Source organism: Artibeus jamaicensis, unplaced genomic scaffold (assembly GCF_021234435.1).
Source record: "Artibeus jamaicensis isolate MK-2021 breed Jamaican fruit bat unplaced genomic scaffold, CSHL_Jam_final contig_1832, whole genome shotgun sequence".
NCBI lineage: Eukaryota > Metazoa > Chordata > Mammalia > Chiroptera > Phyllostomidae > Artibeus > Artibeus jamaicensis.
The window spans coordinates 4,505,948-4,522,676 of record NW_026521362.1 but is presented as its reverse complement, the minus strand read 5'-3'; the positions used below and the strand labels follow the sequence as shown (position 1 = coordinate 4,522,676).

General features: G+C 40.7%; 1 protein-coding gene across 5 annotated transcripts in view; it reads left to right on the top strand.

The window, feature by feature from the left end:
- Positions 1–16,729, top strand: part of FMNL2 (formin like 2) — a 296,180-nt gene that overhangs the window by 215,801 nt on the left and 63,650 nt on the right. The window lies entirely within an intron of this gene.

The following is a 16,729-nucleotide window of genomic DNA, read 5'->3' as shown; positions in this document are numbered from 1 at the left end:
CAGTAGAGATGGGGATTGCGCTGTTTTATAAGCTTAGAGCCAGTGGACCTTCAGTTAGGACAGACTTCTGTTTGTGTGACTGACTGCAGATCTAGCTAAATTAAATGATGCTGCAGTGCACACATCTCCTGTATGTGCATGCTTGATTTTTGAAGACAAAGATTACATTACTTCAGATGCAAGAGAACGTAATTTCTAATATTAAAGAATGTCATTGTTAATGCTATTGGACTTAAATAAGCAGTGACATCGACAATAAATAAGTGTTCTGAGTTTTTGAAGAACGAGACAGGACACCGAGAGCCCGGAGGGTGGTGTCGGGTTTAACCTGGGACTCTGGGTGACCTCCAGAGTTGGTTTTCAGGGTGAGGATGGCTATTCCTGGCGGAGGTGAAGTGAAAGAGGATGAGAGGACCAAAGCCTTACGTCAGAGATCAGTATGTTGGGAGGGAGACGAGAACCTGTCTTTTTGTGGGACGGAGGCTTAGTGATGGGGGTGGAGGGCTGCCTGATGGGGAGCCTGGGTCGCAGACGTACAAAATATGTCGGTCGCCCAACTGACCGTCCCCACGGTGGTGAGGACACCAGGATCTACAGTTCCTTTAAGATATTAACTCCTATTAATATTTCTTCCTAAGATTCCTCAGAACAAATTTTACTGTTTTTGCTGATATTATTAACTTCATGCAATGGCATTTCATAAATAGTCATCATCTGACTCTTTACTACCTGTATGCATAGTGGATTTATATGGAGAGATGAAGAGTTCACATTTGGAGCCTTGTTTATATATCTTAATACAGTAATCTCATTCCTGGCAATGTTTTAAAGGGGATTTTTTAGAGTATATAAGAATGGGCACAGAGATATAGATAGTGTTGTTACAGTTTTTATTGGTAGTGGCGGGGGAGCTTTTATTGAGTGTCCACTGTGTGCCAGGCACTGCTCTGAGCCTTCTGTGACTTACTGCTCACAGTGCTCTGTGGGAGAACCACTCTTACTGTCCCTACAAGGAAACTGAGTTCTTTAGTTGTTGAGTGACTTGTGTGGGGTCAAACAGTAAGTAAAGGAGGTAGCATGTGAAGTAAGGTGGCCAACTCCAATCTCCATACCACATTTTCCTGCCTGAGTATTTAGGATGATTCCCCCCCAGTAAATATAATGTTTTCATGTCAAGGTATCTGCATGTCTTTAGTTAAGTTGTCCCCTGCTCTTAATGGGCTTTTTGCTCCTTCCAAGAAAATGTGACATTTTCTACTTCACACAAATGTGTCAACTAAGCTAGTGGAGACCCTGATCAATATTCTGTAATATTTTTATGGCTATTAGTAAATTCATATAGAAATGTATTTTCTAAACAAATGACAAGACTAAAAGTTCTGTATATAATTTTATTTTCACTTATTTGCAAATGTGAAGACATTAAAAGGAAAGTTTATTAAACGAAAACAGTGACTTTTTATCAATGGGGAGAATACACGTGAACTTCTTTCTTTTCAACTTTTTGTCTTTATCATGTTTATTGTGACGTAAAATATATATACTGCATACCCATGAATCAGGTAGGCAGAGACCACGTGGTAAAACCCCTCAAACGGTGGAGTTTGGCTTCCCCCCAGGAGGCAGTGGGATGGGAAAATCACGAGAGGTGGATGGTCTTTGCAGGCGAGTGGGGTCTGGGGAATGCTCAGGAAGTTGACTGGGGGAAACGCTTATGAGGCAGCTGGCACTTGGAGCTACACACAAAGAATCTGAAACTTAGAACATAGAGCAAATATAAAAACATCTGAAAACAGGCTTGGTGGTCAAAGAGGTTAAAAAAAAAAAGAAAAGAGAGTTTTGTGTATGATTGAATAGAGGAAATAGAACCACTAGTGGAAACAGGAAAGTCATGAACTGGAAGGGATCTTGAATGTCCTTTAGTCGACTTTGTATCGTTGGTGAGGCACCTGAGACCCACCTAAAACCTTGTTCTTCAGGGAGTTACCTAGCTCCTGCAAACCTGTTTCCATGTATGGACTAATGGCCCATGGAACTTTTTGGCCTTTATGACAACAAATACTGCTGTTCATAGTAGTTTTCCTGATCTCTGTGTAACAGTGATACTATTTAGAGATATGGGAATACCGACTCTGTAGCAGTTCGCTTATAAAGTAAGGGGTATTCTAGAAAGAAGAGTTGAACTCTTTTAGGCTCTTACAAGTTCTTTTATTTTAATAGTTACCATGTACCTTCAGTTTTCATTGTTGGGGGGTCAGGGAAATCATGTAACTTCTTAAACTGTTATAGTATCACATAAAAAAATCTTTGAATTCGATGGTTAAAAGCTGAAGCTCTTTTTATCTTGATTCATAATATGGAGGTTGAACTCAGTTTTGTTAATTTTCCAGCTTATATAAATTAGGAATATTATATCTGAAATAATCATCATTCTTTTTCCTCTTTCCTTCTCTCCCAAATTATACAAAATCAACCCAGATCTTTTATTGTCCTTATTATTGAGAATGGTCATTTGTATTTTATTCTACAAATGTCTCCTTAACTCTATTTATTTTAAATCTTTTCTGTGGGAGGGTATTGAAGAATCCAATTTATTCCCATAGATGCCAACTTAAATGGGAGAAAACTACAAAGAAAAAATAATTAAAAATTATTCTCATTAGATGAGACAGCAGATGTTGATTAAAAATTTCATTAACACTTAATTTAGAAAGGTAAGGAGTGGAAGAAAAAAGGCATAATGAGGAGACAGTCACCAGAGGAAACACTCAGGTTTCATTTCTGAGGGAGGAAAAAATGTTGAAGATATTCCTTAACTTGATGAACATCTGAGGTTGCAAAAAATGAAATAGCCATCTATAAAATAAAGACTTTCCAAATTTGCAGACTTTACAGAAATAATCTGTAATTATAAACTTTGAATTTTACTTCTTGGCACAGTGTAAGCAGAAATAACTGAAAGTGTTGGGTTGTTGTATTTCTCAATTTATTTAAAGTTGCAAAAAAAGAGAAGTTTACTTGGGTTATGAATGTGCATTCCAAGTATTCAGCTTGGAGTTTATTTTAATATCTCTGCTAGTGAAAATGGTGACAACTTTAATTATATAAAGCTTATGGGTATACTATACTGACAGATTTGTCCAGCATTTCCCACTATGAGTTTAAGTTCACTGTATTTTATCTTCGATCCAGCAAAAAGCCAACTGAGAGAGGCTGTGTAGGAGTGGACAGACAAGCCACCCAGCCAGGGCATTCAGTGTAGGGCAGCGGTCTCACAGATTCTCAGGTCAGTGGAGACGATAGGGTCTGGGATCTGTGTCACATGTTGTGGGGCTAAATGAACAATTCCTGTAAAGTAGGTGGTTTCATCAGCACGATTTATTGTATTTAATGTTGTGAAGGGTGCTTTGCCAAGTTCTGAGGATACAGAATGATACGTTTGTATTTGTATATGATTTATGACTGATAAGGACTTGTTCATACTTACTGTATTATGTCTTCATAAGATCTTCAGGAGGTAGTCAAGGATTATTAGCCTCATTTACAGATGAGGAAGCTGACGCGCAGAGAAGTTACCCATAGCTAGTAAGTGACAGAGCCAGGATCTGAAATCAGAGCTTCCTGACTTCTTTCTACTGTGTGACAGTGTCTTGACAAGTTGATTGACAAAAAGTGTATATATGTTTGGGGGGTGCTTGTGCACGTCCAAACTAACATACGTTAAGTGTCATGTGAGCATAACCAAAACTATCCATATGGGACTTTAGAGGCTAGAGTGAACAACACATTCTGTGAAAGATTTGTAATGTGGTCTGGATATGAAATAACGGTGAGCAAGACCTGGAGGAGGGACTAGGGAAGGAGAGGAGCAGAGAGGGTGGTACGAGCAGTGGTGCAGGGGCAAGACTGTGTGGTTCGTCTAGGAAACGAGGAATACAGGAGTCTGGCTGGAAGTTGCTCGGAGCCAGTTTATGTGGTTGTTTGAAAGCCAAGTTATTTGAATTGTCATTTTAGCTCACTGGCAATGATTTACTGAAGGTTTATGAAAAGAGGAGATAATTTGGGATAACAGAAATCTTTCTATCTAAAGGTCAAAGGAGGAGATATATAGGTTTGTTGCACACTTCACTTAGGGATACATCCTGATTCATTAGCCACTCAATAGCAAATGCCTTTGTCAAAGGAACTACAATGAAAAATCAGAAAATTAAGACTAATAATGGCTCTCCACTCATATGATGGAAGAGTGTTCATTCACTTACTCTATTCAGAAAGGGTGTACTGAGACGTTTTGATTTGCAGGGTCTGTTCTAGATGTCATTTGGTCCTATAATGGGCAATGTAGATGAATAGAAAATTTTAATAACTATAAGAAGTTTCATTAGGAGTTCAGTGTGCCTTTCTCTCTCTGTCTGTCTCCCTTTACCCCCACCTGAACTATCTGGATTCAACTCTTTAAGCTGTATTTCTTTTGGCTTTAGAGAGTGTCAGAAAAGTGCTTGGATCATTTATTTTAGCATCATATATTTTATGAGTTTAAATGATAGAAAAAATATGCCCAAAGTAACGTCATGTCTGAAGGGTAAGAAAGAGGAAACCTAAACCCCTAAATCTTGGTCACGTTGTATTAGCCCAGACTTTGGAACCATAAAAGACTAGTACAGTTGTGCCAACTCGTGTGACATACCCAGCTGGCACTGCATTGCAGTTGGGCTGAACGCTTACATTAGCTTTCAAGGTAGTTTTAATTACTGTTCTTTATTTACAGGTAGATATTAGTTTGATGTTCACATAGGTAGACCGTTTGAAAATTCTTTTTGTAAGAGAAAAAATATATACCTTTTTTTTCCTGTTGCTGTTAGAACCTAGAAATTAAAAATCCCACAAATGTTGGCATGGAAGCTTCACAAGAGAGTTTGGAAACTAACCTCCCCTCCTTTTTTTTTTTTTTTTTTTGGCCAGTCTCTGAGAGGGCCTGATTAGGTCGGTTCAGGAAGTGTTCATGGAAGATTCTGCAGTACTATATTGTCTGTGGCTAATACAGGCTCAGGGGGAGAGGCAGACATGCCCATAATCCACATTCCAGAAAATGTCCAGCGGGCTTCTCCCTCTGTCTTGATCATGCTCACGCCTTTGCCCCCTCTTCTTACCCCAGGTGTACTTTCTGTGCCTTTCCTTCTCCAAAGCTCCAAGGGCCCTGCTTTTGCCTCCATAACTTGTTCCCAGCACCCATGCAGACCAGCTGGCTCACTGCTTCCATGCTCACTTCCTCTGCCTCTGTAACTTTCTAAATACAATTTTGCTTGTAAAAGCAAAAGTGTCAAAATGTCACCCATATATTGTTTTAAGCATATGTTAAGAAAAGACATATGCTTAAGCATATGTTCAGACAATATACGGGTGATCTGACTTATTTGAAGGCTTCACTGGGTGAATAGCAGTTTCCATATATTTGGGTTTACTGTTTAGCGCTTTGCAGATGTAGATCTCTGAACAAAATCCAGTATTTGATCACATCTAGCTTTTGCTTAGGAGTCATGTCTTTTGTCTTGTACTCCCAGAATTATCATTGACACATTATTTATCTACTCTTTTTAAAAAATATTTTATTGATTATGCTATTACAGTTGTCCCATTTTCCCGCCTTCATTCCCCTCCACCCTGCACGCCCTCTCCCTCCCACATTCCCCATCCACAGACCCTTGCTGGGTCTGCTATCCAGTCCCTGCACACTCAGGGTCTGCCCGCTGCCATCTTGCACACCCGGGGTCCGTAAGCCACCACTTATTTTTGCTGCAACCCCTCTCCGCCTGGCTGCCCAACTCTGCCCCTCCTACTGGTCTGGATGAATGTGTCTGTTTTAACTCCTTGGTTGTTGGACTTCCGTACAGTTCAATTTTCTGTTAGTTCTGGTTGGTTTTTGTTTCTAAATTGTTGTTGTCCTTATTTTGGTTGTGGGAGGAGGCAGTGTGTCTACCTGTGCCTCCATCTTGGCCAGAAGTCTCCATTTATTCTTAAATTTATCACCATTGTTTTCTTAATGTACTGATCTTATTTATTTTTATTTAAAAATATATATTTTTACATTATGCTATTACAGTTGTCCCATTTTCCCCCTTTATTCCCTTCTGCCCTGCACACCCCCTCCCACCCACATTCCCCTACTTTAGTTCATGCCCATGGGTTGTACATGTAAGTTCTTTGGCGTCTCTACATTTCCTATACTATTCTTAACCTCCCCTGTCTATTTTCTACCTACCATTTATGCCACTTATTCTCTGTACCCCTTTCCCCCCTCTTTCCCCTTCCCACTCCCCCATGGAAAACCCTCCAGTGATCTCCCATTTCTGTGGTTCTGTTCTTATTCTAGTTGTTGGCTTAGTTTGTGATTGTTTTTGTTTTTAGGTTCGGTTGTTAATAACTGTGAGTTTGTTGTCATTTTACTGTTCAAATTTTTTATCTTTTTTTCTTAGATAAGTCCCTCTAACATTTTATATAATAAGAGCTTGGTGATGATGAACTCCTTTAACTTGACCTTATCTGGGAAGCACTTTATCTGCCCTTCCATTCTAAATGATAGCTTTGCTGGATAGAGTGATCTTGGATGTAGATCCTTGACTTTCATGACTTGGAATACTTCTTTCCAGACCCTTCTTGCCTGTAAGGTTTCTTTTGAGAAATCAGCTGGTAGTCTAATGGGAACTCTTTGAGGTAACTCTCTCCTTTTCTTTTGCTGCTTTTAAGGGCCCTCCTTTATTTTAATCCTAAGATTCTCTCCTTCATTTTAATCCTAGGTAATGTAATGATGATGTGCCTTCGTGTGTTCCTCCTTTGATCCAACTTCTTTGGGACTCTCTGAGCTTCCTGGATTTCCTGGAAGTCTATTTTCTTTGCCAGATTGGGGAAGTTTTTCTTCATTATTTGTTCAAATAAGTTTTTCATTTCTTGCTCTTCTTTCCCTTCTCGCACCCCTAGATTTGGACGTTGGAATATTTAAGATGTCTTGGAAGTTTCTAAGCCTCTCCTCATTTTTTTGAGTTCTAGTTTCTTCCTTCTGTTCTGGTTGAATATTTCTTCTTTCTGGTCCAAACTGTTGATTTGACTCCCGGTTTTCTTCCTGTCACTATTGGTTCCCTGCACATTTTTCTTTATTTCACTTTTTCTAGCCTTCACTTTTTCCTCTATTTTGCAGCCATACGCTACCAGTTCTGTGAGCATTGTGATTACCAGTGTTTTGAACTGTGCATCTGATAGGTTGGCTATCTCTTAGTTGTATTTTTTCTGGAGCTTTGATCTTGTTCTTTCATTTGGGCAATTTTTTTTTTTTTGTCTTGGCACTCCTGTTACTAAGGGGTGGAGCCTCAGGTGTTCACAGGGGCCGGGCAACCCACATTACTTTGTTGTGATGCTGTATGTCGGGGAGGGGTCAGAGAGGGAACAGTAGTGCTTGCTCTGCTCTCTGTGGGTTTCAGTCACTTCCCCTGCTACCCCTAAGCAAACTGGGTCCTTCTGGTGCTGATTCCCAGGTGGGTGGGCTTGTGTATGGTCTAGGACCCTGCAGGCCTCCTGTGAGGCTGGGAGTTTCTCCCAATGCTGCGTCAACCCCCATAGGTATTTTTAATTAGAGGTTTTGAGGCTTTATTTCCCTGCACAGGGGCGGGGGGGGGGGCTTGCGTGGTCTGTCCTGTTCCCCGTTTTTCCTCTCCATTCATCCACAGGCAAATGTGGGACCACCCACTCGGTTAGCCGCTGCCTTGCCATGAGTCCTCTCTGCCCAGCTGCCCATTTCCACCTCTCCTACTGGTCTGGATGAATGTTTCTTCTTTAACTCCTTGGTTATCCAACTTCCATACAGTTAGATTTTTCTGTCAGTACTCTGGTTGTTTTTTGTTTTTAAATTTGTTGTTGTCCTTTTGGTTGTGTGAGGAGACAGTGTGTCTACCTACGCCTCCATCTTGGCTGGAAGTTGATGTCAATAATGTGGTTAAAACACTTAACATGTGATGTATCCTTATAACAAAAATTTTCAGTGTACAATACAGTATTGTTAACTGTAGGCACAAGTTTTACAGCAGGTCTCTAGAACTTATTTCCCTGGCCTAGTGGAAACTTTGTAACCTATTGATTAGGAAGTCCTCGTTTCCACACCCCACCGTCCTTGGCCTCGGGGACCACCTTTCTACTCTCTGCTTCTGTGAGTTTGACTATTTTAGATACCTCCTGTAAAAAGAATCAAACAGCATTTGTCCTTCTGTACTTGAGTTATTTTACTTAGCCTGATGACCTTCCAGGTTCATCCGTGTTGCTGCATATTACAGAATTTCCTTCTTTCTGAAGGCTGAATAATATTCCATTGTTCGTGTTTACATTTTCTTTATTCACTCATCCATGGATGGGCATTTAGGTAGGTTATTTCTACATCTTGGCTATCATGAATAATGCTGCAATGAACATGGAAGTGCAGGTAATCTCTTCAGGATCCTGAGTTTAGTTCTTTCAGATAAATAGTCAGAAGTGAGTCAGATCATAGCAATTCTATTTGTAATTTTTTGAGGAACTTTCATATATTCTTTGAAGTTTTTATTTATTTATTTGTAGAGAGAGGGGAAGGGAGAAAGAGAGGGAGAGAAGCATCAATGTGTGGTTCTCTCTCTCGCATCCCCTACTGGGGACCTGGCCTGCAGTCCAGGCATGTGCCCTGACTGGGAATTGCGTCAGTGTCCCTTTTGTTCTCAAGCTGGTGCTCAATCCACTGAACAACACCATCCAGGGTCATATATTGTTATTCATAGTGACTGTATCAATTTACATTCCTACCAATGGTACACAAAGGTTCCCATTTTTCCACAACCCTGCCCGCACTTACCTTTTGTGTTTTTGCAAGTGGCCATCCTGACAGGTGTCAGGTGTTATCACATTGTGATTTTGATTTGAATTTTCCAGACTGTCAGTGATGAGTATCTTTTTTTATACCTTTTGGCTATTTGTGTGTCTTTGGAAAATTCCATTCAAGTCCTCAGACCATGTTTTAATGGGGTTACTTAATTTCTTGCTATTGAGTTGTAGGAGTTGCTTGTGTATTTTGGATATTAACCCCTGGTTCAGATATTTGGCAATATTTTCTCTCATTCCATAGCTTACTTTTCACTCTGATTCTTTCCTTTACTGTGCAAAACCTTTTTGGTTTTATGTGGTCCTACTTGGCTGTTATACTCCTAAACATGAGGAACTACTTCAAAATAGCTGTAGTTCCTTTACAATGAGTAGTTGTCTAAAGACAGCAAAGCAGGAATCTGTAACTGGAACTCCAAGGAGCATTATATATGATTCAGGCTACTAACATATCCCTGGCAAGAGAGATTCCTGTGTCTATTCTGTAGTTGGGCAGATCTACTGTAGTAGCTACAAGAGAGCTCCTTGCTGGCCTTGCCATTCTTTTTACCTTCGGTAATCAGAAATTCAGGTTTATTTCCCTTGTCATTTAATAGAATAAGTTGACTGGTTGACATTCACTGACCAAGTCATTCTGACGGGCTTTCACAACAGAACTGCCGTCTTCCCTTGTAGCACCTGCTGCCAGTGCTGTGTCGGTTGAGCTGCTCACCACCTGCTTCTCAGCAGGTTCATTGCCACTCATGAGCTTGGTGGCTCAGTTCGCAGTTGTCCACGATAGCCCTAAACAGGAAGTGTTTTATGTATGTTGTTTGATTTCTTTCATATTTGCAGTCTAATGAACAAACTGAACTAACAAGCAAAATGGAGACTGACTCACAGATAGCAGGATGACAGCTAAGGTAGGGAGAGTGGAGGGTAGAGAGATTGACCAACAAGAGACATGGACTCGTGGCCCTGGCCAACAGTGTGCTGATTGCAGGGGCAGGGTTATCAGGGGACTAAATGGTAATGGAAGAAATACAATAAAGTTATTAAATAAAAAAACAGAAGATAAAGGATATTTATAAAAATTGCCTTGTTTTTTATGCCTTTTAAACTTACATTAACATTGACTTACAGTTTCTTTGTTCGAGGTATACATAATTACTGGTACGTAAAATTAATACAGGTGGTTAGAGTCATTTCTCTTTGGTTTTGATCTTAGGTCAATTTTATAATCTCTCTCCATATTCTCAGAACTTTCTGAATTCCAGTTGGCAGCCCGTTCCAGCTAGTGTCTCATCTTTGAATGCTGGGGTCACATTTAGTTTTGGTTCAGCGCTTGACCAGATAATAGGCAATTCTCAGAGTCGGAGAAGAGGGCCTGATAAATTCGCTGGTGTCAGTTTCCCTACACGGTTTCTGTGAAAACGGCCTCTTAAAAACTGGGGTTTTCTGAAAACTCTTGAGACTTCAAGAAACAGCCCTGAATATCTCTTCCGCATTATTTTTCCTACATATGGCAGGAACTTCAAAAGTTACACCCAGGGCTGCTTTCTGCCTCTGGGAAAAGTCCCTTTCATGTCTGAGCATTGAGAGACCCACCCCAGAGCTCTGCTTGCCCATCTTGGGGAACCGGGGGTCTCAGAATGGCATTCAGAGGATCTTCCCTGGGAGTCCAGGCATTGGGCTCAACCACTCCGTAAATGTTTCATTCCCCCGTTTTCTCCCTCTGGAATTCAAGGCAGTTGTCTTTGACCCCCAAGTGTTAGGGAACCTGCCCGACACACCAGAGAGACCTATTGTTTCAGCACTTCATTAGACTTGTTCCCAGCAATTTGAAGGAATTGTTACACTTCAGAATGAATGCATTGGGTAGAAAATTCTCTCTAAATGCCTGTTATGGGATGTCAGTGAAAGTGGTGAAGTAAGGACCTTGTAAATGCCCTCATACATAAAGCCAATGAGAAAAACTGTCAAAATATGCCAGAAGTAACTTTTTCAGTACTTTAGAAATTTACATTTTTCTGCAATTTGGGGAGTATCCATTCAGGAAAAACGAGTGAATCTAAGTAAATATCGTTACCTTTGTGGTGTTTTATCTTAATGCTATTTGCCTCCCTCCCTCTTCAGTTCCGCCCTCGAAAACCAGTAGTTCTACAACCACAGTGCAGACCATTGGCCTGGCAGCCAGTCGAGGGGGATGAATGGAGCTGAAGGTCTTCCCGGGGCCTTCCTTGTCCTAGATTAAGTTGTGATGTACCATGAGGTTTGAGAATTACTAGTGAAGAAGCCAATTATGAGTCTCAGTTAAATGCACCATTTAGCTGTTGACAGAATCTGGGAACACTCGACATATTACATGGGACGGAACTGAAGCTCATCTGCCTGAGTTATACACAGGAGACCATGCAGATACCAGGGCTGCCTATCATTGGGGCATTTTTAATGTACCTCAATGAACTAGAGGGACAGTCTCCAATCAATTCCAGTAACCTCATAGTGGCTTCAGGGAGGAAATATTACAGTAACTGGTTTTGCTTCGTGTAATTGTGTAACAGAACATGTGCCAAGGATTCTTAGGATATAATCCTAGCAGTGGAATTGCTGGGTCAAAAGGCAGGTCGATTTTTAGTTTTCTGAGACAATTCCATACTGTCTTCCATAATGGTTATACCAGTCTGCAGTCCTACCAATGGTGAACTAAGGACCCCTTTTCCCCACAACCTACAAAACAAACAAGCAAGCAGAAAAAAAAAAACAACAAAGACACTGAAATAGAGAACAAGGGGACAGTGACCAGAGGGGAGAGGGAAGGGAATTTAAGGGGAAAACAGGGGAGGGATTTGGAGGAACAAATAGGAAGGACTTAGGGACGAAAACTAAGGGGGGGTGGAAATGGGAGGGATGTGGGGTGTATGGGGAGGGGTGGGCTGGGATGGGAGAAATAGACAAAAAACTGTACTTGAAAAATAACTAAATAAAATTTAAAAAATAAAAAATAAATTAAAAAAAAAAAAGGAAGAACATGTGCCAAGGGTATTAGTTTACCAGAGAGGCACCCATCCCTCCTCCTGGGTCACCAGCTTACTTCCTGTACAGCGCAGGCCTTTGTGGAAAGTGTATTCAGATCACTGACAGAGGTCGATCACTGCTTGGGAGAGGTGAAGACCATGTGGCCTGAAGGCTGTGTCGCCGAACCTTATCTGCTCCGGAAGAGATTGTATTACGTTCACTTGTGTTAATGTGATTATGCAGCAGCACCTGTACATACAATATTTGGCAGTTATAACCAGTTTCATTTGAGCTGTTTGAATTTCTAATTGGTGACTGATTTGTTGCTGTGATTTCCCAACCCTACAAAGGGGAATCACTGTGACTCATACACTGTGGAGATTGGTGGTGCTAATCAGTTACCTTCATCCTGTTTTTAAATAAACTGTTAATCTCTGTATTCCAGTTTATGGACATCCACATGGGGATTTATAGCACCGGGGAATAAGATTTTTCAAAGCTTAGTCTTTCTGGTGGTGATACTTTTTTTTTTGTCACATGCATTGTGGTGGAATTGGCCACGTCACAGAATCTCTAACCTGTGCTTTATGAGGACAGACCAGGACCAGGTCAGAGGCCTTCTAGGAAACGTTCCTCATAGTGAATGAAGTGGAGAAAGCATTACAGCCCCCTTCTGCAGTTAGCCCCCTGTCTCAGGGGGATGTAACCCTGGACCACCTACAAGACTTTGTTTCTTATAAAATGTTTATTTCTTTATTTAGAAATGAATACACATCTATTGTAGTACATTTAAAATATAGACAGAAATATGCCCTGGCTGGTGTGGCTCAGGGGATTGAGTGCCGGCCTGGGAACCAAAGGGTTGCTTGGTTTGATTCCCAGTCAGGGAACATGCCTGGGTTGCGGGTCAGGTCCCCAGCAGGGGGCGTACACGAGAGGCAACCACACATTGATGTTTCTCTTCCTCTCTTTCTCCTTTCTTTCCCCTGTCCCTAAAAATAAATAAATAGTCTTTTTTAAAAAGTATAGACAGAAATAATGAATGTCAGTATCTTGTAATTTCACCACTCACAGAGCCGTAAGACAGGCATGTTTTAAATCTGCACTGGTAATATTTCATGCTCAGTGATGTTCATTGTCATGACACCTTTTGATACTCATCCCACAATCTGGCTATTTCTTTTATATTTACTTGTTGAAGTAGAGCCTCAAATATTTAAAGACAACTTTCATACCTAATGACAGTTACCAGTAGGAGCTCTGTGTTAATTAACTCTGTCAAGTCTGGCCTGATTGAGAAAATGTTGACCAAATGAGGATTTTAACTTAGATTCTTTGCCAAAGAAGTTCTCCTTTGAGAAGGTGTGACTGTCCTCACTGCACTGTATTGTGCTGCTCAGGCGTGTGTATTATTATTGAGTTCATTTTATACATTGGCGATGTGTATGTAACGGATGGGGTAGTCTGGGGCTGGAGTGTGGACGGAGCGTATCGTTAATACAAGAACTCTCCGATAATAAACATCTGTTGCCTCTCAACTAGGTGGTAAGGCCTCAAGGGCCAAAACAGCATCTTTATCCTTCCTGTTTCCTTAGCACCTTAGCAGAGTCTAGCATAAAGAGTAGATGCTTAATAAAACCAACTGCGGGGCTTCAACAAGAGATTCGGGTTGATTTTCTGTGGCTGGCAGAGAACACCAGAGGCCAGTTCTTCCAGATCACTCACCTTGTCCAGGTGTCCTTGTTGTGGTGAGGTGGCTGCGTCTACTGTTAGTTCTAATTTGGTTGATATTTTGGAGTCAGCTTGGGGGAGTCTATTAAAACTAGGTTCACAGGAATAGGTTTTTTTGGGTAGTATCACTGTTGTGCTTTGCAGCTGCATTTAAAACCTGTCCAAGAAGGAAAAAGGTGTAATAAGTTACTCAGATGATAAAGCGAATAAATGAAATATCTTATGATATATAGATTGTCAAATTCAACAAAATGTGAATGTGGAAGAGTAGATTGATGTACATGCTAACCTGTGACACAGTCCCTAAAATCTAGCCATGGAGATTTAAGGTGACCCTAAACTAAGTCCTTTGCAAATATCATATTTGCAGAGGTAAAGAGTTGTCACATTAATCAGGGTACATTTACTTAATAGCAGAAAATTAGAATGAATATTTCAAAATATATTATACAGCAGAATTTCCTATTAAGCTAAAAAATTCGCACTTTCCTGGTAAGGGATACAGGATAAAGAATTCAAAAGGAAAACTTTACTTACCAAGTGGATCGGCCACTGTGTGCTGAAGAAGATGCTCAGGTGCTGCTGTTCTCAGCAAACTAAGCCTTAATCCTGCGTGGGGCAGTGATTACTGGGGGGTGGCGAGAATGACACCTGTGTAGGACTGCAGCACAAAAGTCAGGACGGCAGGATGCGAACATTTGACAAGGAGCTTGTCCGCACAGATGGCTGTAGGAAGTGGACATGTCACTGAGTCAGGTTGAGAAGCATCTTGTAGAAAGTGACTGCCGAGTCCCAGTGAGGAGATGTGGGGTCTGGTCTGGTCTCCTCTCATCTCTTTTCTTCCTTCTGTTTGCTCTGAGGATCTAACTTCTCTGGGCTTCAGTCTTCTCAGCTGTATCAGGAAAGGTTGGTGTAAGGGACATCACAGATCTCGTTCGGCTGTCATCACTCTGATTCTTGTTCTTATCGGTTCTGGTGGTGGTGTTCTGTATTTATTGTAATACTGTGATTTGAATACAAGTGCGGATGTTGCCATTAATACCTAAATAAACCGAAAGTTGGAGAAAAAAATTTAGATTAAATACAATGCACTTTAGTAAAAAGCTTTTAGCTCTATTGTTTTTAACCATAGACTATTATTAACACATTGTTTTTATTTATTGATATCATATATATTTTCTCAACTTCTTAGTATTGATATATATCATGTGCTATTTCATATTAAATATATTTTAAATGTTGGTCCAGAATATCTATTTGAGATTAACCATCTGCAACAAGAAATTTTTGTGTTAATATTTAGTAAATACAATACTTTTCTAATGAATCAATTTTTGCTTGTTTTTGCAGATGATGACAAAGACATTTTGGCTTTTTAGAGTCTTGTTACCATGTAGCTGAAGGGACTAGATTAGTAAATAAAAGTAAGGAAGCTGCTGTGTTACTTTGCATCTCTCAGGAAACACCATAAATGCATAAGTTTGATCCACTTGCTGGAGTCACTAAAATGTACTTTGAAGTGGTGCAGAAATGTGAGGCCGTGGAGAACCACCTGCCCCACCTTCTCCACGAGCAGCTTGCTTCCGCCAGTGGATCCTCTGCCAGTCACTGCTGCACATAAACACAAGTTAGCAAAGGACAGTTGGTTCTCTTGACATTACCTTTTCTTTTTAAACTTACTCTTCGGTACTTTTACACTAATAACAATTGCTTTTAATTAATAATGGCGACTAGCCCTCTAATCAACTATTCTGTACCTAACAAGTGATTGCACTAAAGAAACACAAAACTGAGGTTAAAATCAGGATGGTAGAGGAGGGGACAGGATTTTAGATGCAGACTAAAAAGATCACATGTTCTTGGGCCAGACTGGTGTGTGGTTATTGTTCGAAGGTGCACCAGTCTCTGTGAGACCTCCATCAAGCGTGTTAGCAGTCCTGCTTTGGCGGGGGTTATGGCAAAGTGACCCATTTTGAAGTCACATCTTAGATCTTGAAATCAGGCTTACAGACACCCAAATCTGCGTTTGTTTCCTGAACTTTGTTTTTGCGTTCCAAAATGAATGAGGCCAACCTCCATTGCTGAAACGTTATTTCCCAGTGTGAATGATACAGGAAGTCCTGGAATAAAGCATTTTTCTTATAACCAGTATGGTGAGCAAGCTGAGTTTTACACATTCAGGTACATTGAGGAAAGGGATGTATTGAACTATTTGTCAAACATGTATTTGGCTCATGTGATAGAGTCTTCTTTCTTTTATTTGACATTTTTTGAATAGAAAATAAAATTTAAACAGGCTGCTCAGTGGAAGTCTCAAACAAAACTGTCAATTCAGTTTTCAACTTCTAGCCTGCACCTGTGGGACTTTTGAAAACTGTGTTAATCCTCACTTCCTTAAAATTTTAAATCAGTTCAGTTTGAAAAGGAACGGCTGTAGCTTCTTTTGTGTAACATTTGTCATGGACTCCGTAGGGAAGCAGTTGACAACTTTAGAAATTTGCTATATTTCAGGCTTGGAGTTGCAGAGAAAACTGCCTTCAGTGTTGTCATATTTTCTGCTCGCACCACGTTACATTGTTACTTCTTTACTGCTTGCAGGCTCTGATAAATCTGCAGACACAACTACTGAGGCTTAGAAGTGTAGGGTCTGTAGAGTGGATCCTACCACTGAGACATCTCAACCCTGTGAAATATCAGCATATTCCCATCCAAGTTTCAGCTGCCATTCCAGACTTTAGGTGAGGGCTCAGGCTGTGGAGGCATTTGTATGCTATTCAGGCCATGCATATTATAAGGGTTCCATATCATAGGCCGATATCAAAGTTGCTAATGCATGACCTTGCCTACACTGAAACTCTGAATCCTGGACTCCTAAGAGCACTCATGGGAAGGTGCGGTTAAAGTGGTGTCAGTGATTGGAAGCCAATATATTGGGCTAAGTTTTACCTCTTCACTTGTTTGCAAGTGCAGTCTGCGTGCATGCTGTCCCAGATCACTGCAAATCTTGCTTGCCCTACTGACCAGGAGCTGGGGGTTGTTGAATCCCACACAGTCTGATTTGTTACATGTTTGCATGGAGTTGAGTTTCATTGTTTATGGCTGTCCGGCC